The sequence below is a fragment of the Pleurodeles waltl genome, chromosome 8 (genome assembly GCF_031143425.1).
Source record: "Pleurodeles waltl isolate 20211129_DDA chromosome 8, aPleWal1.hap1.20221129, whole genome shotgun sequence".
Taxonomy (NCBI): domain Eukaryota; kingdom Metazoa; phylum Chordata; class Amphibia; order Caudata; family Salamandridae; genus Pleurodeles; species Pleurodeles waltl.
The window spans coordinates 1,390,445,129-1,390,468,663 of NC_090447.1; the positions used below are offsets into that span (position 1 = coordinate 1,390,445,129).

At 44.9% G+C, this 23,535-nt stretch overlaps 1 protein-coding gene across 1 annotated transcript in view; it reads right to left on the minus strand.

Annotated features, from left to right (window-relative positions):
* CEP295 (centrosomal protein 295) overlaps nucleotides 1-23,535 on the minus strand; it is a 541,368-nt gene that overhangs the window by 508,121 nt on the left and 9,712 nt on the right. The window contains exons 3-7 of the mRNA XM_069202438.1: nucleotides 18,699-18,801; nucleotides 7,872-7,964; nucleotides 5,463-5,556; nucleotides 1,387-1,532; nucleotides 971-1,122 (exon numbers count right to left, since the gene is read on the minus strand). The gene's annotated coding sequence lies outside the window, so the exon portion shown is untranslated. The remainder of the gene's footprint in view (nucleotides 1-970; nucleotides 1,123-1,386; nucleotides 1,533-5,462; nucleotides 5,557-7,871; nucleotides 7,965-18,698; nucleotides 18,802-23,535) is intronic.

Below are 23,535 nucleotides of genomic sequence, written 5' to 3' on the forward strand. Positions count from 1 at the left end.
TTCTATATGGAGCCACAGCTCATGAGAGGCAAACTCTGGAGTAGGTCCTTGTGCCCTTTGCTCAACAATCATAATTAGGAATAGGTTACTTCTTTGGTGGATCTGCATGTATGTGCAGGCCATGTTGTTATTTCATTTTTTGAATTTATGAACAAGGGCATGTACCCCAAATCTGCACACAAACGGTTACATTTTTGCCGTTTGATACAATCCCAGTAAATGGGCATTATGAGTGAGGTACCAATTGATTCTACTGTAAAGTCACTTTACAACGAAGAAGATGGCCTGTTATATTGCAATAACATTTACCTTTCAGTTTATTAAAAGCGTGAATACTGGTCTTGTATGATCCTATGGTATTATGCTGGCTTTCAATATCCACAAACATGTATTATTGGTGAACATGTATTTTTAATGGCATAAGCACATTGGCTTACAAAAAATAAAAACTCACTGCAACCTTTCATTACCTACTGGAAACAGTGAAGCTGCGTTATTGAGCACAAGACCAGGGACATGCAGTGCTTGCACCTGTGCACTACTGACTGCTCCTAATCCCATTCAATCCACTGCACAGCTTTTTCTTCTCAATATTAAAAAAAAAGAAAAGCTATTTGGAAATACCAATAACAAGGTTGAGGAGGAAGGAGTATCTGTTGGTAACTCAGAGAAAATGTTTGGAGTTATCAGTTACGACTTGTGCTTAAGGGGAATTGTTACCCCTCTAATCAGAAATGGACCTTAGAAACCAAGAAAGCAGCCTAAATTGGCTTCTTTACCATAAAAAAAATATGTAAAGAATCCTGGTGAGTGGTTTAAATAATGTAAGACATTGAAAGATGGAATCATGGGTAGCCAATGTAGGCCTAGGTTAGAAAAATAAATCAGGTAGGTGGGTAAATAGCATTCCAGCTTTTCAGCTCAACCACTATATACACAATGCCCATTTAGTTTGAATGTCTATAAATACCTTTTATCTGAATAGCGTAAAACTCTGCCATTCCCCTTCCAATGTAGACCACTGTAGTTCAACTCTTCATCTAAATCCTTTGGTTGGCAGGATCTATACAAGCAAGTCAAGATCCTCAGCCAAAAAGGGCAGAGTTTCAACACCTATGCAGCCTGCAAAAAGGGAAGTGGGGGAAGGAGGGGAGAATAAGAGCCCGTAAGATCTTATTTTTTCTAAAAACCTCTAGAACCATATCTTTGCAGTATCTATCATCATTCAGACTTTACCTTGGACTTTCAAACCCTATCAATTTATTACTAGGTTGCATCTTTCAGTTCACAATATGCTACTGAACTGCTGAATGTAAACAAGAAAGATTAAAGTATTACCCTAAACATTAGAGTATATGGTTTAACTTTTGCAAATATAACTATTACCTGGAGTTGCAAAACACCAATCTGAATTCCAATCTGTTAATCCACCAGCTCACCAGTTAAAATTGTCCATAAGTAGCAGTTGCAAAAGACGTCTCCGCAGAATGGTTAAGAAGGTTAGCTGGCTGATCAAGCCAGATATACACTGCCTATTTATAAACAAAAAGACAGTCAAGTACAAACTGACACTATCTGCATGCTAAACGTATGCAATACACAATACACTGAGCTCAGTTCAAGTGTAGGAAGCTTCATAGTTTGAAAACTCTGAAAAGGAAAGCTCATCATTGCTCAGTTTGCATTAAACAATAGTCCCAGAGAGACAGCTCACACGCGGCACACAAGCAGACACACTTTTGCAGATACTCACATTTAAATACAAACAAACACACACACACACACACACACAACTGCTAATATAATTCACAACAAACAGACAGTGCATTTTGAGCTCAGTTCAAGTGTAGAAACAGTCATCGTCAGAGACCTCTGTTTACATGTAGTCATCACTGCTCAGAATGCACAAAGTAAAAGCACTCTTTTACTCCACAGGCAGAATACAGGCATGTTGTCTACAGTTTCCTGCAAAACATGCACAAGGTCGGCTGACAAGAGGAGGGGAGGGATGAGGCAGGGAAGGGACGGGACAGGGAATGCCAAACATCTTGATATGTTCTCAAAAGGAAAATACACACATTCTTTACCACCAAATGATTTGAGGTTCTTAAGCACATACAGGACAGGTTTCATTTAGCTATAATTTCCATTTTAGTGAGCCTGTCTGCACTTTAGTTCACAGTCAGCATTTTGTCATAATCCGCAGAACTTGTGGAAGTGGTATTTTTAGGAAGCTGTATCTTTATGTAGTATACCAAAATGAGGTATACTGTGCAAAGGTCCAGGTATTCCCTTATAACCGGACATGGATTTGCTCTAGCAATCCCAAGGTGCTTTTTTAGGGGGGTAGTGCGGTAAAGCAGCCACAGGCTTAAAGGAGTGTTAGACACTTGCTGAATGCTCACAGTCAATAAATGATACACATGACTCAATAAAGGAGATCCATGACAATTTATAAAAACACTTATCTTTATATCATTTTAGGCACCAAGATCATCACAGTCTGGTAAGTACATTGAAACACAGCTCCTGGTTTAGATTACTGGTGGATAGGTTACTTCATCACAGTGACAGTCCCCTAAAATCTGAATCCTATTAGTTCCTATGGGATTTAGATTTCAGTGGCTGGGTAATCGTCACTGTTGTGACGAAGTAACCTGTCAACCAATATCTAAATCAGGCCCTTAGTGTAATTCCACAAGCAGTTATGTTACCCTATGGTGGTGTTAAAGCAGTTATGCTAACTAGGAATTATTAATGAATGTCTATGTGTTTTGATTAACAAAAGTTCATAGAGAAATAATCGTAGGGGAAATAATATGCACGGTTGAAAATGTGCCCAAGGAGAATGGCAGCCACTTATACGAATGTGTACTAAAATTATTAAAAATGCGTAAAATAATTAAAATGTATAATAATAATGTAGTAATGTGCCATAATGAGATGTATAACCTATGCTTTGCATTATATGGTAGAGTTAACTTAGCCGAAGTTGTGGCCTAGTTTTGCCAGGCCTCATGCGGAAGCTGAAATATTAGAGCGTGCTGGAGGAAAGCGACCATGATAAACTAGCCTTGAACCACTCAATGTTAAAGTCTGCTTAGCTAGACTACAGGAGATGACGGAATCAAATTGCTACAATTATGTGTAGAGTAGACGAGAAGTGCTTTCCCAGGACTCAAGCAATAGACACTGACTGAAGAGGAAGATGCAACATTTTCGATACCTGATGAGCCGGATGATGAAGACATCGAACAGTGAACCAATCAATTAACTGAGAACTACGAAATAATAGAACTCATAGATTTGTAGAATTTAATATATTGGGTAGCGTCACGTATGGTGATTAATTGACCAATTAGGAATTAGGGGGGTGGACTGAAAAACTCTAATAAAAAGTCATGACAAGGGGCTAAATCTAGAGTTGCAAGGGATGAAATGCTGACATCAAGAGACGTGGTTCGAGATTCTGTTATTGGGTTTATGTACCTGAAAGCCTGATGCGTTGCTGATCAATTGATGACCTGAAGATGAAGAGCGACTTTGTTGCTGATCCATTCCGTGGATAGGTAACTATGACAATGTGACTGATTAACTTTTGTGCCTTTCTTTCTAGATACCAACTACCGCTGTTTTCTTATAGTTTTTCCTCTTAGCTCGATGTTTTCCAAATTCATGTGCTAAATTGTTTTCGCATGAATTTCCAACATTCTGATGCTAATCTGGGTTAGGGAGGGTTTCTTTGGGAGACGTTGACAGTGACAAATGATTGACAAACTGATTTCTGAACTTTGCTATTAATGTCGATATATTCATCTTTGTTGGTTTATGCTGAAGCATTAGAGCACATGTTGTCTCAAGTTCTGATTAGATTGCGTTATTGGTGGTAGCTAATAAACTAATTCTGAGCTGATTGAATAAAGTTTGAGTTAACCTTATGCAATAAGATTCTAACTGACAGGGAAATAAATATTGTTAAAACGTCTATTGAGTTGTGGTTATTCATGAGATGTTGATATAATTGTCTACTAAGTAATGATTCTCCTAGTGGACATTGAGGAGTTATACTGAATATTGATAACATTGGACACTACATGGCTAGGATACGCGATGCGATCCAAAAGGCTCATTGACCTATACGCGTCCCCTTGTAAGTTTACTTACTAAGGACGTGGGGCCAGATGTAGGAAACTGTTTGCGACTCGCAAACGGCAAAATTTGCCGTTTGCGAGTCGCAAAACGCAGTTTCCTATGCAGAAATGCATTTTGCAAGTCGGAACCGACTCGCAAAATGCATTTCCGACTCGCAAATAGGAAGAGGTGTTCCCTTCCTATTTGCGACTCGTTGTGGGATGCAATACCATTTGCGACCGCATACGCGGTCGCAAATGGCATCGCAGTTACCATCCACTTCAAGTGGATGGTAACCCAATCGCAAATTGGAAGGGGTCCCCATGGGACCCCTTCCAGTTTGTGACTGGACCCACAAATATTTTTTCAGGGCAGGGAGTGGTCCAAGGGACCACTCCCTGCCCTGAAAAAATACCGAAACTAAAGGTTTCGTTTTTTTTTTTTAAGTGCAGCTCGTTTTCCTGTAAGGAAAACGGGCTACATTAAAAAAAAAAAAAAAACTGCTTTATTGATCAAGCAGTCACGAACATGGAGGTCTGCTGACAACAGCAGGCCTCCATGTTAGCGAGTGCCTATTCTCGCTATGGGGCTGCAATTTGCGACCCACCTCATGAATATTCATGAGGTGGGTCATTGCGACCCCATAGCGAGTCGCAGTCGGTGTCTGAGACACCGTACTGCATACCAATTTGCGACTTGCAAATTGCGAGTCGCAGGGACTCGCAATTTGCAAATTGCCGTTTTGCTACATCTGGCCCCAGGTGCGCTAACAATGGAAAGGCATATACTGCATACAGGTACCTAACAGCAACTTACAGGACCAATTTTCCGGACGAGAAGTCAGGATGGGGGAGGGTCCAAGGAAGCACCAACAGGTCACCACGGGAGGTACTTGAGCATCAATGCCTACTTAGGTTGTATGTATGTAAATCCATTTTATCTAAATAGCATAAAAATCTGCCATTCCCCTTCACATGTAGACCTCTGTGTTCAACTCTTGGTCTAAATCATTTTGTTGGCAAGATCTATGCAAGAAACTCCAGATCCACAGCCCAAAAGCGCAGAGTTTCAACCCCTATGCAGGCTGCCAAAGTGAAGTGGGGTGAAATCAGAGCCCGTAAGATCATGGCTTTTGAAAAACCCTTAGAATCATATCTTTTCAGTATCTATCACCGTTCAGACTTAACCTTTTAAACCCTATCAGTTTATTACTGGGTTGTGTCTTTTGGTTCACAGTATGCCACTGAACTGCTGAATGTAAACAGGAAAGATTAAAGTTTTACCTTATTTATTAGGGCATATGGTTTACCTTTTGCAAACCTAACAGTTACCTGAAGTTGCAGAACACCAATCTGACTTCCAATCTGTCAATCCACCAGTTCGCCAGTTAAAAGCTTCCAGGAGTAACAGTTGCAAAGGACGTCTCTGCAGAATGAACGGTTAGAAAGGTCAGCTGGTTGATCGAGCCACATAAACACTGCCTATTTATAAACAAAAACACAGTCGAGTACAAACTGACAATTTCTGAATGTTAAACATATGCAATACACTGAGGTCAGTTCAAGTGTAGGAAGCTTCATAGTTCAAAAACTCTCTGAAAAGGGAAGCTCATCATTGCTCAGTTTGCATTCAAAAACAGTCCCACCGAGACAGCTCATGCATGGCACAAAAGGAGACACACTTTGGGAGGGAGGGAGAGATGGAGGAAGAGAGGGAGAAAGAGAAGAGAGAGAGAGAGAGAGAAGAGAGAAAAGAGAGAGATTCAACTACCAATATCAATCACAACAAACAGATAATGCATTCTTAGCTCAGTTTAAGTGTAGAAACAGTCATTGTCAGAGACCTCTGCTCAGAATACACAGAGTAAATACACTATTTTACTCCACAAGCAGGCAGACATGCTTTCTACAGTTCTCCTGTAAACCATGCACAAGGCCGGCTGACAATAGGTGGGAAGGGATGAGATAAGGAAGGGATGTGACTGGGAATGCTAAACACCTTGATATGTTCTCAAAGGAAAATACACACCTTCTTCCCCAACTAAATGATTTGAGGTTCTTAAAAACATGTTCTATTTTAGCTACAGTTTCCATTTTAGTTAGGGTGTCTGCACTTTAGTTCACAGTCACTTCAGGGTCACTACACCCCCTATATGACAAATTCCTGTGGAGAGTGGGCATAACCCTGTCCCAGAGCTCCTAATTTTACCACACACAAGATGTGGAACTCTAATTTTCGTGTACACTTCAGGTAGCCCATCCTAGAAGTGTGACTAGCCTGACAGTGCAACACGCCTCCCAACTATCTAATTTCTCACATGTCCTGGTGCCAACTGGGCCTAAAATCAGAGGGTTGCATCTCACAAGTCCGGGGGAAGCTGTGGCCGAATATCAGTCCCTGCCCTTGGTATACAGATTAACTAGCCATCCTGCTGAAGAAGGTGATAACCCCTTCTGCCAGAGAAGGCATTGTTTCGGATCTCAGAGAGCATGGGATCTCACCTCCAGGGGTGAGAAACTCATGGGCATTATGAGTGAGGTACCAATTGATTCTACTGTAAAGTCACTTTAGAATGAAGTAGATGGCTTGTAATACTGCAATAACGTTTACATTTCAGTTTATTAAAAGCGTGAATACTGGTCTTGTATGATCCTATGGTATTATGCTGGCTTTCAATATCCACAAACATGTATTATTGGCAAACATTAATTTTTAATGGCATAAACACATTCGCTAATTAAAAAAAAAAAAAAAAAACTGGAATATTTCATTACCTACTGGAAACACTGGAAACAGTTAAGCTGCATTATTGAGCACAATGCCAGGGACATCTGGTGCTTGCACCTGTGTCACTACTGACTGCTCCTAATCCCAATCAATTCACTGCACAACTTTTTCTTCTCCAAATTAAAAAAATAATAGTTATTTGGAAATACCAACAAGAAGGTTGATGAGGAAGGAGTATCTGTTGGTAACTCAAGGAAAACGCTTGGAGTTATCAGTATACTTGTGGTTAAGGGGGGCTGTTACCCCTCTAAATAGAAATGGTCCTTAGAAACCAAGAAAGCGGCTTAAATTGGTTTCTTTACCATAATAAATATGAAAAGAATCCAGGTGAGTGGTTTAAATAATGTAAGACATTGAAAGATGGAATCTTGGGTAGCCAATGTAGGCCAAGGTGAGAAGAAGAAATCAGGTAGGTGGGGAAATAGCATTCCAGCTTTCAGCTCAACCACTATATACAATGCCAATTTAGTTTGCATGTATATAAATACCTTTTATTGGAATAGCATAACAATCTGTCATTCCACTTACCATGTATGCCTCTGTAGTTCAACTCTTGGTCTAAATCCTTTGGTTGGCAGGATCTATACAAGAAAGTCAAGATCCTCAACCAAAGAGGGCAGAGTCTCAACACTTATGCAGACTGCAAAAAGGGAAGTGGGGAAGAGGCAGGATAAGAGCTTGTGGGACCTTGGTTTTTTAAAAACCTCTAGAATCATATCTTTGCAGTATCTATCATCATTCAGACCTAACCTTGGACTTTAAAACTCTATCAATGTATTACTAGGTTGCGTCTTTCGGTTCACAGTATGCTACCGAACTGCTGAATGTAAACAGAAAAGATTAAAGTTTTACCCTAATCATTAGGGTATATGGTTTACCTTTTGCAAATATAACTATTACTTGGAGTTGCAAAACACCAGTCTGACTTCCAATCTGTCAATCCACCAACTCACCAGTTAAAAGCTTCCAGGAGTAACAGTTGCAAAAGACGTCTCCGCAGGACGGTTAAGAAGGTTAGCTGGCTGATCAAGCCAGGTAAACACTGCCTATTTATAAACAAAAATACAGTCAAGTACAAACTGACAATATTTGCATGCTAAAAATATGCAATACACAATATACTGAGCTCAGTTCAAGTGTAAAAAGCTTCACTGTTTGAAAACTCTGAAAAGGAAAGCTCATCAATGCTCAGTTTGCATTAAATAACAGTCCCAGAGAGACAGCTCATGCACGGCACACAAGCAGACACTTCTGCAGACATTCACATTTATATACACGCACACACACACACACACACACACACACACAACTACCAATATTATTCACAACAAGCAGACAATGCATTCTGAGCTCAGTTCAAGTGTAGAAACAGTCATTGTCAGAGACCTCTGTTTGCATGCAGTCATCACTGCTCAGAATGCAGAGTAAAGCACTCTTTTACTCCACAAGCAGAACACAGGCATGTTTTCTACAGTTCTCCTTCAAAACATGCACATGGTCGGCTGACAAGAGCTGGGGAAGAGCTGGGGAAGGGATGAGGCAGGGAAGGGACGTGACAGGGCATACCAAACATCTTGAAATTTCCTCAAAGGAAAATACACACCTTCTTACCCACCAAATGGTTTGAGGTTCTTAAACACATGCCGGACAGGTTCCATTTAGCTATAATTTCCATGTAGTTAGCCTATCTGCACTTTAGTTCACAGTCAGCATTTTGTCATAGCATTTTGTCATAAGTCGCAGAACCTTCGGTAACGACTTTTCTGGTGGATACATTAGCTACCTGTGGATTCCTCACCTAATGAATACTCCCATGGCGCCAGCATTCGACGGAAATCTTCTTACTAGTCTCTGCACGTCGACGAGGACGTCACTCTAGCCCACGCGACGCCGTCTGACGTCATACAGGCAATAAGAGGTCCTCGACGACGTGCGGACGTCAGTACCAATCATTTTTTACGTGCATGAGAACAACCAGGCAATGCAATGAAAGAGCAAGGCAACATCCCATTACATTGTAAAAATACACAACATTGCATGAATAACTGTAAATCTTTTATATATATATATATATATATATATATATATATATATATATATATATAACTCTCTCTTTTTAAAATATATATATACACATCAAGTATATACACAAAGATATATACATATATATAAATATAATATATACAACATCTATTGCACCCTCAAAGACCAAGAGGAGCGTACTCAAGGATTACTTGGTAAGACCAGAAAGGCAACGGGGAAGCGGGTGGGACCGTGAGGAATCCACAGGTAGCTAATGTATCCACCAGAAAAGTCGTTACCGAAGGTAAGTAACTCGTTCTTCTGATGGATACAACTACCTGTGGATTCCTCACCTAATGAATAGAGTCCCAAAGCAGTACCACGCCCGGCGGTGGGTGCCTAAATGGTCAAACCAAGAAATCCTGCAGCACTGACCGTGCAAAATGGCCGTCCCTTCTAACCTCAGAATCCAAACAGTAATGTTTTGCAAAAGTGTGAAGGGACGACCAAGTTGCGGCCTTGCAGATGTCGACCACAGGAACACCTCTGGCCAAGGCCGAAGTGGCCGACTTAGCACTGGTGGAATGAGCTCTAATGCCCTCAGGAGGATCCTTCTTTGCCAAAGAGTAACAGATTTTAATGCAAAGAACAACCCACCTGGATAGTGTTCTCTTGTGGACTGCCTTTCCTCTCCTCTTGCCCACGTATCCAATAAACAGCTGATCCTCCAGCCTGAAATCCTTTGTTCTATCAATAAAGAAGCTCAACGCTCTCTTTGGGTCCAGACGGTGCAGTCTTTCTTCCTCTTTGGAAGGATGAGGCGGAGGATAGAACGTGGACAAAGTAATTGCCTGAGCCAAATGGAAGGGTGAAACAACCTTCGGGAGGAAAGCAGCCTTGGTCCTCAACACCACCTTATCCCCATAAAAAGTTGTATAAGGGGGCTTTACTGATAAGGCCTGCAACTCACTCACTCTCCTTGCTGATGTTATAGCTATCAGGAAGACTGTTTTTAAAACCAAATACCTTAAGGGGCAAGAATGCATAGGTTCAAAAGGGGACCCCATAAGGAAAGTCAGGACCAAGGACAAATCCCATTGCGGCATAACGAATGGCTTTGGAGGATATTTATTTTGAAGACCTTTCAGGAATCTGATAACAATAGGGGATTTAAATAAAGATGGTTGGTCTGGAAGACATATGAAGGCTGACAAGGCCGATAAATAACCCTTAATGGTAGCCACTGCACAACCTTTCTGCGCTAGAGACAGAGCAAAAGACAAAACGTCCGATAGATGAGAATGCAAAGGATCAATCTGCCTCTCTCCACACCACGCAACAAATTTAGACCATCTATTAGCGTAGATAGATTTAGTGGAGTGTCGCCTGGCCGCTAATATAACATCCACTACCTCAGGCGGGAGAGAGAAGGAACTCAGGTTGCCCCGTTCAATCTCCAGGCATGTAGGTGCAGACTCTGGAGGTTGGGGTGTAGAACCTGCCCCTGCGACTGCGAGAGGAGGTCTGCCCTGAAAGGGAGATGGAGCGGAGGGCACATTGAGAGTTGGAGAAGGTCGGAGTACCATACCCTCCTTGGCCAATCCGGAGCTATTAGGATGACTAGAGCCCGGTCCTGGCGAATCTTCCTCAATACTCGAGGAATCAAGGGTATGGGAGGAAACGCGTAAAGCAACTGGCCGCACCAGGTTATTTGAAACGCGTCCCCCAACGCTCCCTGCATCGGATACTGGAGGCTGCAGAACAACGGACAATGCGCGTTCTCTCGAGTGGCAAACAGATCTACCCGAGGAAACCCCCACCTCTGGAAGATTAAACTGACTTGATCTGGATGGAGACGCCACTCGTGGTCTGCCGAGAAATGGCGACTGAGACTGTCCGCACGCACGTTCAAGACTCCGGCCAGATGGTTTGCTATCAAGCAAATCTGATGGTCCTTTGCCCAGGACCATAGTCGAAGAGCTTCTCTGCAGAGAAGGTACGACCCCACTCCTCCCTGCTTGTTTATGTACCACATCGTGGTAGTATTGTCCGTTAGGACCTGTACCGACTGACCACGAAGGGAAGGGAGGAAGGCCTTGAGAGCCAGACGTACAGCCCGTAACTCTAACAGATTGATGTGAAACATCTGTTCCTCTGGAGACCAAAGACCTTTGATCTCCAGATCCCCCAGATGAGCTCCCCACCCTAGAGTGGAAGCATCCGTTATGACTGTGGCCACTGGTGGCAACTGCTGGAACGGCTTTCCTTGTGAAAGATTGTTGCTTGCAATCCACCACTTCAAATCCACAGCAGCATCTCTGGAGATCTTGACAGTACCCTCTAGATCCCCTTTGTGTTGAGACCACTGCCTTCGGAGGCACCACTGAAGAGCCCTCATGTGCCAGCGAGCATGCGTGACCAACAGAATGCAGGAGGCAAAAAGACCGAGCAGACGAAGGACCTTGAGGACTGGAATTACCGCTCCATTTTGAAACATTGGAACCAAATCCTGAATATCTTGAATCCGCTGAGGCGGAGGAAAGGCCCGACCTAATGTTGTATCCAGTACTGCCCCTATGAACAGGAGGCGCTGAGAGGGCTCTAGGTGAGATTTGGGCTCGTTCACCGAAAAACCCAGGTCGAACAACAACTGGGTTGTTGACTGCAGATGATGCGACACAAGCTCCGGGGACTTGGCTTTGATCAACCAGTCGTCCAAGTAAGGGAATACTGCTATCCCCTTCCTTCTGAGTTCTGCCGCAACCACCGACATCACCTTCGTGAAGACTCGAGGTGCTGAAGTAAGACCAAACGGAAGGACCGCAAACTGATAGTGTTGCGATCCCACCACAAACCGGAGATACTTCCTGTGTGACTTGAGTATCGGGATATGAAAGTAAGCATCCTGCAAGTCGACAGACACCATCCAGTCTTCCTTGTTCAACGCCAAAAGCATCTGTGCTAGGGTCAGCATATTGAATTTTTCCTGCTTGAGGAACCAATTCAAGATCCTCAGGTCCAGAATTGGTCTCAAACGACCATCCTTCTTGGGAATCAGGAAATACCTTGAGTAACATCCTCGACCCCTTTGCTGCTCTGGGATCAACTCCACCGCGCCCTTGGAAAGGAGGGCTTGTACCTCCTGTTCTAGCAACAGGAGGTGTTCTTCTGAACAATAAGAAGGGCGGGGCGGGATGAGGGGCGGGAACTCCCGAAAGGGAAGGGTGTAGCCTTTTCCGACAATACTGAGAACCCAAGTGTCCGTTGTAACAGTCTTCCATTTGGTGAGAAAATGCTGTAATCTTCCCCCTACAGGAGAGGAGTGAGTGGGAAATGGTGGAAGCCTAAGGCTGCTTCCCCTGCTGCACCCCGCCAGAGGATGAGGAAGAGGCAGAGTGCTGCTGAGAGGCACCTCTGGTGCGGACCCTACCTCTCCCCCTGAAAGATCTATAGGGATGGGAAGAGGCAGGTTGCTGATATCTTCCCCGAAAGGAAGAGGAGGAAGAGCCACGCCCAAATCCACGAAACCTCCTGAAAAATCTGGAAGAGGCCGTGGAAGAAGGAGCTTGGAGCCCTAACGACTTAGCTGTGGCCCTGCTTTCCTTAAAACGTTCCAAGGCCGAATCAGCCTTGGCTCCAAACAGTTTGTCCCCATCAAACGGGAGATCCAACAATGTGGACTGTACATCTGCAGAAAAGCCCGAGTTACGGAGCCAGGCCTGTCTCCTTGCCACCACAGTTGTGCCCATTGCTCTGGCTACCGAATCGGTGGTATCCAGTCCCATCTGGATAATCTGGGTCGCAGCAGCCTGGGCATTTGAGACAAGATCCAAAAGACCCTGGGGAAGCTCTGTAAACGATGAGGAAATGTCATCCATCAGAGCATGAATATACCTCCCCAGGATACAGGTTGCATTGGTGGCTTTTAACGCCAGACTGCAGGACGAAAAAATCTTCTTCGACTGCGCCTATAGCTTCTTTGAATCTCTGTCCCCAGGCACCGTCGGGAAAGAACCAGGCGCTGACTTGGATGAACAGGAGGCCTGCACCACCAAGCTCTCCGGCGTAGGGTGCCTAGATAGAAACCCAGGGTCAGTCGGAGCCGCCCGATACCTCCTGGCCACGGCTCTGTGAACTGCTGGGGAAGATACCGGCCTCCTCCACACCTCTAACACCGGATCCAGCAGAGCGTCATTAAATGGCAACAGAGGCTCCGCCGCAGCACCTCTGTTAAAAGGTTTTGTTTAGCCTCCACCACCGGCAAAGGCAGGTCCAAAAAACTAGCTGCCTTCCGTACCACTGCATGGGGACGAAAGATCCCACTCAGGGGAAGTGTCCAGCCCACTGGCCGACTCCAGTCCACGCATCCCATCACCCGAGTCCTCTAGCTCTCCTTCCTCCAGGGCTCGTTGGTACTCCTGCTCTTCTAATACACGGAGAGCACGTCTCCTGGAATGAAGTCGCTGTTCAATACGCGGAGTCGACAATGCCTCCGCCGAAGTCGAAGATCGGCGCCGATCTTCAGAAGCCACCGACGCCGCGTCCGGCGCCACAGGTAACTTCGGCGCCGACAAAAGAGCAGCTGAAGCAGATGGACCCACCGGAGTCACAGGCCGAAATCCCGACGTCGACGGGATGGAAATCCCCGGGGCCAATCCTTCTGAAGCCACCGGAGCGGCCACCGGCGCCGACACTGGCGCCGAGCCCACGTTCCCAAAAGGGAGAAAGGGCATAAAGGGTGCCGGCCGAAGAGGCGCAGGATCACCCAAAGAAAAGGCCAAAGGCCCAGCCGGAGCACCCCCTGGAGCCATCTGTTGGAAGATGGCATACATCGCATTCAAGAATGCGGAACTATCGGCTCCAGGGGTGGGAAAAGCCGGATACTGAGGTGCCTGTCTCGGAGGCGACCCCGACGCCGGCCTCGACGTCTGCGCCGGAGAAAACACCTGAGGCTCCAATACCTCAATCACCAACGCCTGTCCAGGTGAAGTTGGAGACGCCGGAGAGGGCAACGGCGGCGAAGGATGCGGCGTAACCGTGGGACTGATCTCCCATGTCCTTCGGCGCCGATCCGAAGACCTGGAACGAGTCTCCTTCGAATGACGCCGAGATTCTCTACGGCGCCGGGAGTCTCGATGACGCCGATGTCTTGGAGAAGAAGACTTCTTGTGATGCTTCTCCTTCGATTTAGCCATAAACAGCTTCGCCTCACGTTCCTTGAGGGCCTTTGGATTCATGTGCTGGCATGAATCACAAGTCGAGACGTCGTGGTCGGAGCTCAAACACCAAAGGCAATCGGAATGAGGATCCGTCACCGACATCTTGCCTCCACACTGACGACAAGGCTTAAATCCAGACTTTCTCTGCGACATTATTACCACAGCGAAAGACTACGCAGCAAAAATACACTGTAACCAAAAAAGTAACAGTTGCTCCCTCGAAGATAACCGTTTCGAATGCACGGAAAAAAGGGAACTGACGTCCGCACGTCGTCGAGGACCTCTTATTGCCTGTATGACGTCAGACGGCGTCGCGTGGGCTAGAGTGACGTCCTCGTCGACGTGCAGAGACTAGTAAGAAGATTTCCGTCGAATGCTGGCGCCATGGGAGTATTCATTAGGTGAGGAATCCACAGGTAGTTGTATCCATCAGAATGAGGTATACTGTGCAAAGGTCCAGGTAGTCCCTTATAACTGGACATGGATTTGCTCTAGCAATCCCAAGGTGCTCTCTTAGGGGGTAGTGTGGTAAAGCAGCCACAGGCTTATCAGAAAGAAGTGTTAGACATTTGCTGCAAGCCCACAGTCAATAAATAATAGACATGACTCAATAAGGAGATCCATGGCAATTTATAAAAACACTTATGTTTATATAATTATAGGCACCAAGATCATCACAGTAAGGTAAGTACGTTTCGAGTTATGCATTTTTACAGGTTTGAAAAATCAACATAGGTGCTGATTTAGATATTTGGTGGAAGGGTTACTCCATCACAACGGTGACGGATATCCCATTCCCTAAAATCTAAATCCTATTTTTTCCTATGGGATTTAGATTTCAGTGGACAGGATATCTGTTGTGACGAAGCCACCCGTCCACCAATGTCTAAACCAGGCCCTTAGTGTAATTCCAGAAGCAGTTAAGTTACCCTATGGTGGAAAGACATACTGCATACAGGTACTTGACAGCAACTTACAGGACCAATCTTCCAGACGTGAAGCAAGGATGGGGGAGGTTCCAAGGAAGCACCGACAGGTCACCACGGGCGGTCCTGGGGCGTCTGGGTGCAGAGGTGCTTTTCAGCATCTGGTGCCTTAATGTTATCCTATGTGAAATGGAACATATACTGCATATGGGCTCTTAGCAATGACTTACAGGACTGTTCTTCTAGAGTTAAGGTAAGTATGGGGCAAGGTCCGAGGCAGCACAAACAGGTCACCTCGGTCGACTATTGGGCATCCGGGTGCAGAGGTGGTTTTCAGGGTCCACTGTTCTAAGGTTATCCTATGGGAAAGAACATGTACTGCATACGTCTACTTGGCAACGACCTACAGGACTGTTCTTCTGGAGTTAAGGTTAAGTATGGGGCAAGATTCAAGGCAGCACTAACTGGTCACTACAGGAGGTACTGCGGCATCCGGCTGCAGATGTGCTTTACATCACTGGGTGTCCCATTCACTTTAAGGGGAAACAGTCCTGGGGAAAGGAGGCTGCAAGTGGCAAATGGGTAGCCAGTCCGGCTGAACACAAGGAGGGTTCAAGTCTTGATGGTCTTGGGCACGCAGACACATCGTCAGTCCATTGCAACTTGGGCTGAGGGGCGCATGTGCAGTGGGTCTTTGTCAGGCAGGGTTGCGTTGCTGTAGAAACATCTAGTTCTCTTTTGCCTACGGAAACAGGCTGCAGGCAGGGACTGGGGGAGCAATCCAGCTAAACCCAAAGGGGGGGCTCAGCTCTCAAGAGTCTTGGGACCTCGTTGGCACCATTGGCACACTTCGACTTAGGCTGACAACCTCCCCAGGCTTTTTTGGAGGCTGATCAGCTGCAGGATGAGTCGTCTTTGGCGCAATTGTCGAGGCCAGCAGGCAGGCCGGCAGGGTTGGTGCCGAGTCAGTTGTTGCTCGAAATTTTTTGCAACTCTTCAGTGTCCATCTTCTTCTTTGGTCCAACAAATCTCAGTTTCTGGTGCGAGGAAGGCCCAGAAATACTGAATTTAGTGGGGTTAAGGGGAGCGAATGGTACTAGCCAATGGGCCATCTACACTTGGGGTCACTACACCCCTATATGACCACTTCCTGTAGGGAGCAGGCATAACCCTGTCCCAGCGTACCTAATTTCACCACACACAAGATGGTGGAATTCTCCTTTTCGTGTTCACTTCAGGTAGCCCACCCTAGGGGTGGGACCAGCCTGAGAGTTTAACACGCCTCCTGAATATCTAATTTCCCATCTGTCCTGGTGCCAAAAGGGCCTAGGAGCAGGGGGCTGTCTCTCCCAGGTCTGGGGGAAGCTGGGGCCGCATATCAAAGGTGGCAGGGACTTTGATGTCCCTGGCCTTAGTACGCAGATTTACTAGCCATCCTGCTAGAGGAGCTGATAACCCCTCCTGCCAAAGCAGGCATTATTTCCGACCTCAGAGAGCATGAGCTCTCCCCACCAGGGGGTCAGAAACTTGTCCGTGGTGCCAGGCTGGTCGAGACAAGTCCGCAAGCAAAATAAAGGGCTAGTAGGGTTCAGGGGACACCTCTAAGGTGCCCCGTGGGTGCATGGCATAAAAAAAATCCAATACTGGCATCAGTATGCGTTTATCAAGACAACGTGTTTGATACCAAACACCATAGGTTTCACTGAAGCCATTATGTAGCTGGGTAACTCGTTTTGACTAGTGCCCGATACATACCTTAAGATGGCTTCCCTGATCATTTGTAGTATCTAACAGTGGCACTAGACATTACTGGGGCATATCTGCTTATGCAGATATGTCTTCACATGTGCTATAATGCACCCTGCCGTGGGCTTCAATGCCTGCTATAGGGGTGAGTTAAATATGGCCCAGGCAGTGTCTATGGCATGGCACATTTGAATGTGCCATGTCGTTTTCAAACATGGTTTGAACCATGTGAGGCAGCCTGCGATGGCAGTCTTTATGTACTTTTGTGTGTAGTTCCCTTAGGGTGGCATAAGACATGCTTCAGCCCTTAGGGACCCTCTTTAGTACCCATGCCCTAGGTACCAGGTGTACCATTTACCAGGGACATACAGGGGTGCTAAAATCTATACCCGCTGGGTTACAATTAGACTTTACTGGTTTTAGGCTAAAGAGCACTGTCACAAGGTCTGAGTAACAGGTCTCAATGCACTGTCAGAGTTGAACACCAGCATTAAGTAGTTTTAAAAGGGGCAAAAGTGGAAGGCATTTACAAAGAAGTCCAGTTTCCTACACAGAGCCATAACTCCTTAGAGGTGAAGAGTGGAGTAGGTCATGGTGCCCTTCACTCAAAAATCACAAATAGAAATAGAATATTACTTTGGTGGCTCTGCATATCTATTCAGGCCATGCTGTTATTTCATTTGTAGAAGTTATAGACAAGGGGTACATACCCCAAATCTGCACACCAACAGTTAAATGCATGCTGTTAGATAAAATATCACTAATATGACAATATGAGTGAGGCACCAATTGATTCTATTATAAAGTCACTTTAGAATGAAGTAGATGGCCTGTAATATGGCAATAACATTTACATTTCATTTTATTATTAACGGTGTGAATACTGGTCCTATATGATTTTATGGTATTATACTGGTTTCCATTTCCCACAAACATGTATTATTGGCCAACACGTATTTTCAATAGAATGGAATAATCACATTTATTTGAAAAAATACATTAAACTCACTAGAACCTTTTCCTCACCTTCTGGCAGAACTGGAAACAGTTTAGTCGTTTTATTGAGCACAAGGCAAGGGACATGCAGTGCTTGCACCTGTGTTACTACTGACTGCTCCTCAGACCTTTCAATCCACTGCACAGCTTTTCCTTCTCCAAATTAAAAAAAGAAAAGTTACTTGGAAGTACCAATACAAAGGAGGTTGAGGAGTATCTGTTGGTAACTCAGAGAAGTTTAGAGTTATCAGTTACTACTTGTTCTTGAGGGGAACTGTGGCCCCACTAAGGAGAAATGGGCTTTAGAAATCAAGAAAGGAGCCACAATTGCAATATTTCCCCTAATAAAAATGTAAAGAACCAATTAGGTGGCATAAATAATTAAAGACCTTCAAAGAGTGAATCTGGGGTAGCCAATGTAGGCATAAGTGAGGAAAAGAGATGGCGTAGGTGTGGAAATATCATTCCAGGTTTTCAACATAACCACTACGCAAACAATGGCCATATAGGTTGTCTGTATGTAAATCCATTTTATCGGAATAGCGTTAAAATCCGTAACTCCCCTGCCCATGTAGACCTCTTTAGTTCAACTTAGTCTAAATCCTTTTGTTGGCTGGATCTACGCAATAAAATCAAGATCCTCAATCAAAAAGGGAAGTGTGTCAACACATTTTAAGGCTGTCAGAAAAACCTCTAAAAATCCTACCTTTGCAGTATTTATCACCATTCATACTTAACTTTGGACTTTAAAACCATATCAATGTATTACAAGGTTACATCTTGCGGTTCACAATATGCTACTGAACTGCTGAATGTTAACAAGACAGATGATTAAGGCGTATGGTTTACTTTTTGCAAATATAATTATTACCTGAAGTTGCAAAACGCCAATCTGACTTCCAATCCGTCAATCCACCAGCTCAACAGTTAAAAGCTTCGCGGAGCAACAGTTGCAAAAGATGTCTTGGCAGAATCTACGATTAAAAAGATTAGCTGGATGATCAAACCACATAAAACACTGCCTATTTATAAACAAAAACACAGTCAAGTACAAACTGACAACATTCACATGCTAAACATATGCAATACCCAATACAATGAGCTCAGTTCAAGTGTAGGAAGATTCAAAGTTTGAAAACTGTCTGAAAAAGAAAGCTCACCATTGCTCCGTTTGCATTAAGAGTCTCACAGAGACAGCTCACACACGGCACACAAGCAGATACACTTTTACAGACATGCACAGTTACAACCTAAGTGTCAATATCAATCACAACAAACAATGCATTCTGAGCTCAGTTCAAGTGTAGTAACAGCCATTGTAAGAGACCTTTGTTTACACAGTGATCATTGCTCAGTATGCACAGAGTAAATGCAGTACTCCACAAGCAGAATACCAGCATGTTTTCTACAGTACCCCTGTAAAACATGCACAAGGTTGGCTGACAAGAGGAAGGGAAGGGACGAGGCAGGGAAGGAACCTCACAGAAAATGCCATACACTTATACAACCAGTCTTCTGGTCTTAAGGTATGGGGCAGAGTCCAAGGCAGAACCAACAGATCACCTCCGGAGGCTCTGGGGAATCCAGGTACAGGGGTGCTTTTCAGCATCTGGTGCCCTAATGCTATCTTATGGGAAAAGGAACATGTACTACATTTGGGCACTTAGCAACAACTTACAGGACTCTTCTTCTGAAGCTAAGGTAAGTATGGGGCAAGGTCCAAGGCACCACCAACAGGTCACCTCGGTCGGCTCTGGGGTTTCCAGGTGCAGAGGTGATTTTCCACGTTGGGTGCCCTAATGTTAGATCCTGAAGCTGGGACTAGGGGACTAGTCCGGCTGAAACAACAATGGGGCTTAGGTCTCACAATGCTCGGGATGTAGGGACACCTTTGGTCCTCTTCTCCTCGGTCCTGGGTGGCCGGGTGTAGAGGTGTCCTTAGGCATCGGGTTTTTGTCACCGGGTCACTCACTGTTGGAGGGGGGCTTGCACAAACAGGCTGCTGGAGGCACTGGAAAGTCCACAGTTGGCAAACCCAAGGTGGGCTTCTTCTCTGGAGGGTCAGGGGAACCATGCTGGAACCGTTAGCCCACTTCCACTCGGGCTAGTGGGCACGGGTGCAGTGGTGCTCTCCAGTGTCGGGTTTTGATCTTCCGGAGTCCTCACAGTTCTTCTGGGGTGCCTGGAGGATGCAGAGGAGAAGCTCTGTTACTCCACAAGAGTTCCAGGGTATTGGTTGAAGGCTGGCAGACCTCTCAGGCTTTTGGAGGCACAAGCAATTGAAGGACAAGTCATCTTTGGCGCAAGTGTTGAGGTCGGCAGGCAGGCCGGCAGGGCTAGGGCCAAGGCAGCTGCTGGTCTTCTGTTCTTGCAACTCGCCAGAGTCCGTCTTCTTCTTTCAGGTTGGCACGATCGGAGTGCCTGGTGCCAGGGGCTCCCATAAACACTGAATTTAGGCATTTTAAGGGAGTGTAGGGTAGTAGCCAATGGCTACTTACCCCTGGGGTCACTACACCCCCTGTATGACCACTTCCTAACCCTGTCCCAGAGCTCCTAGTTCTGCCATCACCAAGATGGCAGACTTCTAAATTTTGTGTCCACATCAGGCAGCTCATCTTAGGAGTGGACCTGGCCTGACGGAGGACACACCTCTCTTGACTACTAATTTTCCCACCTGTCCAGCTGCCAAATGGGCCCTGGGTCAGGCGGCAAGCGCGGGGGGGGAATGGGGGAGGTTCGTCAGCTCGTCACTTCTGAGGGAAGCCAGATTCACATACCAAAGATGATGGGCTCTATGAAGCCCCCTGCCTTAGCATGCTAATTTGAAGTCATCCTGTTGGAAGGAGAGTATAACACCCATGCCAGAGCAGGCTTTGTTCCTGACGGCCTGAGAGTGGCGGTTTCACCCTTGGGGGTCAGAAACTTGTCTGTCGGTGGCAGGCTGGTTAAGACCAGTCAGCCATCACACTAGTAGTTGCCACGTTTCTGAGGGGGCACCTCTAAAGTGCACTCTGGGTGCATGTATTTATAAATCTATCACTGGAACCAGTGAGGGTTATTAACATGAGAAGTTTGATACCAAACATCCCTATTTTCAGTGAAGCCATCATATAGCTGGAGAACTCGTACAGACAGACGTCCAGCATATATACGTAGAATGGCTTCCCTGGTCATTTACTATGTCTAAGAATCAACAAAGAAATAGCAGGGGCATATCTGCTCATGCAGATATTCCACACATTTAATGTACTACCCTCTGCCTTAGGGCTGGAAGGTCTGCTATAAGGGTGGCTTACATAAATTGCATGCAGTGTAGGTGGGCACGGCACACAGGCTGTGTGCCATATCATGTTATCACTTTTATCTGCAGTGGCAGTCTGCACAACCTAAAAGATGGGTCCCTTAAGACGTACAATACGAGCTGCAGCCCTTAGGGACCTTCTTTAGTACCAATGCCCTAGGCACATGATCCTGATTTAATTCTGAAAACATAAAATAAGAATCAGTGGTTAATAACAAATATAAAACCAGAGAATTGACCACTGAAGGAGAGAGAAACGTCATCAAGGGAGCAGAACTAGATGGGGATGCCACTAGATTACTCTGCCTCAAATGAAGCTAATACACTCTTGCAAGTTTCTTGCTCCACTGCTCAGTGCCAGGATTGTGTTATTGAACAGACATAGCTTGTCCTCGAAATAGCTGGCAATCTATTCCAAAATGACAACAAAACTTGTTGTCCTAGGTATGAGAACCACCTCTGAAACGCGAGAAACAGGTTGATTATTTATTGATTTGCTAGAACTAGCACATCACCTAAAGACAGCACAGTGAAGTGTTGGGGCTACAAATTGCGAGGATGATGTAACATTTTTTCCACTGTACGTGAAATGCTTAGTTCCTTATATTTTTTATCTTCTGTGATATTTCCATACAATATTTTGTATAATATATTAGTATTTATTTTTAAAAGACGATTTTTATATAAATATGTCAAAATACTTATTATGTTCCCAATGATCCTTGAGTGTGTAACTCATTAATGAAAGATAGTTTGGATTACCGCTGTGTGTCTGAACCTTTTTATAGGACTGTTAGAAAACACAAACACCACCCTCGCAGGAATATTCATTTGGTTTTGTTAGGATGCAGTTAAACTGGACTTTCTCAATCTGTGATGGTGCACTAAACTAAGTCCTTACACCCGTTGCCTAGGAACCCAGCGCCTGCAGATCTGAGGTCTAGAGCCTACGACTCACAACAGTCCAAAAAAGCTTTCACACCTCCTGATACTTGTGGCGAGAGTCTAAAGTGAAGACAACCTCACAGCTAGCAAAGTTACTTTTCAATTAAACCTTTTTCTATGGGGTTTTCCTTTACTACATCTCTGGACCCTAGACTGGATCACACAACCCAGGAGTGGTCATACGTGTCACTGCAGGCTCTGACAGTGCTGTGGAGTCTAATGCCATATGGTTTATCCAAAACTGAATTTCAGCTGCCTGGACAAGGATTTTCTTCAACCTGCGAGATAGTTTTCCCATATGGGTGCTCATTGGTAGTGCTTGGTCACTAGTACCGGTACTACCTAAACATTCAGGTTCAAATAGGTACAGTTTCTGTGGAACAACAAACTGTACAGCTACTCTAGAACACTTCCCAACCCAGAGTCTGGATTATAGCATTGGCAGAAAGTATTTCACTTCAGGGGCTCTGGCAGAATGTGACTCTTGAATTTCCTGCACCACACACCTATGTGCAGTCACTCCGGACCCTAAGCACTTGGCCTCAAAACCACAGACAGGTCGGGCATACCAAACCATGGACCACCAGCTTTACGAGTCTATTAAGTAACTAAATGCTCCAGTCCTAGTAAGCCTTCAGTAGAGTAGGAAACCAAATGTGAGAAGATCTCATCTCCTTTTCCTTAACAGGGGTGATAAAACAACATCTGTCCACACAGCATTAACAGGGAAAATGTTCACCTGCTTATGCAAACCATATCCCCGAGTGCAATAATACTAAGCTTTCGCTAAACAATTTAATTTTTATAGAACAGTTTATGCCACATGTCTGCAGTTTTATTTACATTTTACATTTACAGTTTCGAAAAACTGTAAATAACACAGCAAACACAACTCAATTGACCAATCTTGGAAGGAAAGAATGCTGATGATTTAACTCATGACCAAGAGATTATCATACATCCAGTAGCGGGTAGGGTTTTACTCACAAAGCCATTCTCTAGCTTCATGATCTGGACCTACTTGTAACTGTGAGATATCTGGGGTAAGCAAGACTGAAACACATCCCTATCCAGTTTGATGCACAGCTATCCTTTGCACAATACAACACAACACCCTCATCAAAAACCTGTGAACTGTAACTCCTGGAAATCAAGTGTGAACCATATATAAAAACCATATAGCACGGTAACCATTCAATTTCATCTGGAGCAGGTATTCAAAAGATCTGCAAAGTCCAAATGTATAATTCAGGCACACTTAGCAAGAAATTCTTGGCAGTCACACTAGTGTTGATGCCAACTTTGAAAGTGTGCTGGGACCCTGCGAACAAGGCCCCAGCACCAGTGTTCTTTCCCTAAAACTGTACTTTTGTTTCCACAATTGTGACAGCCCTGGCACACAGTTAATTCCCTTGTAAAAGGTACCATGGTACCAAGGGCTATGTGGTCAGGGTAGGTCTCT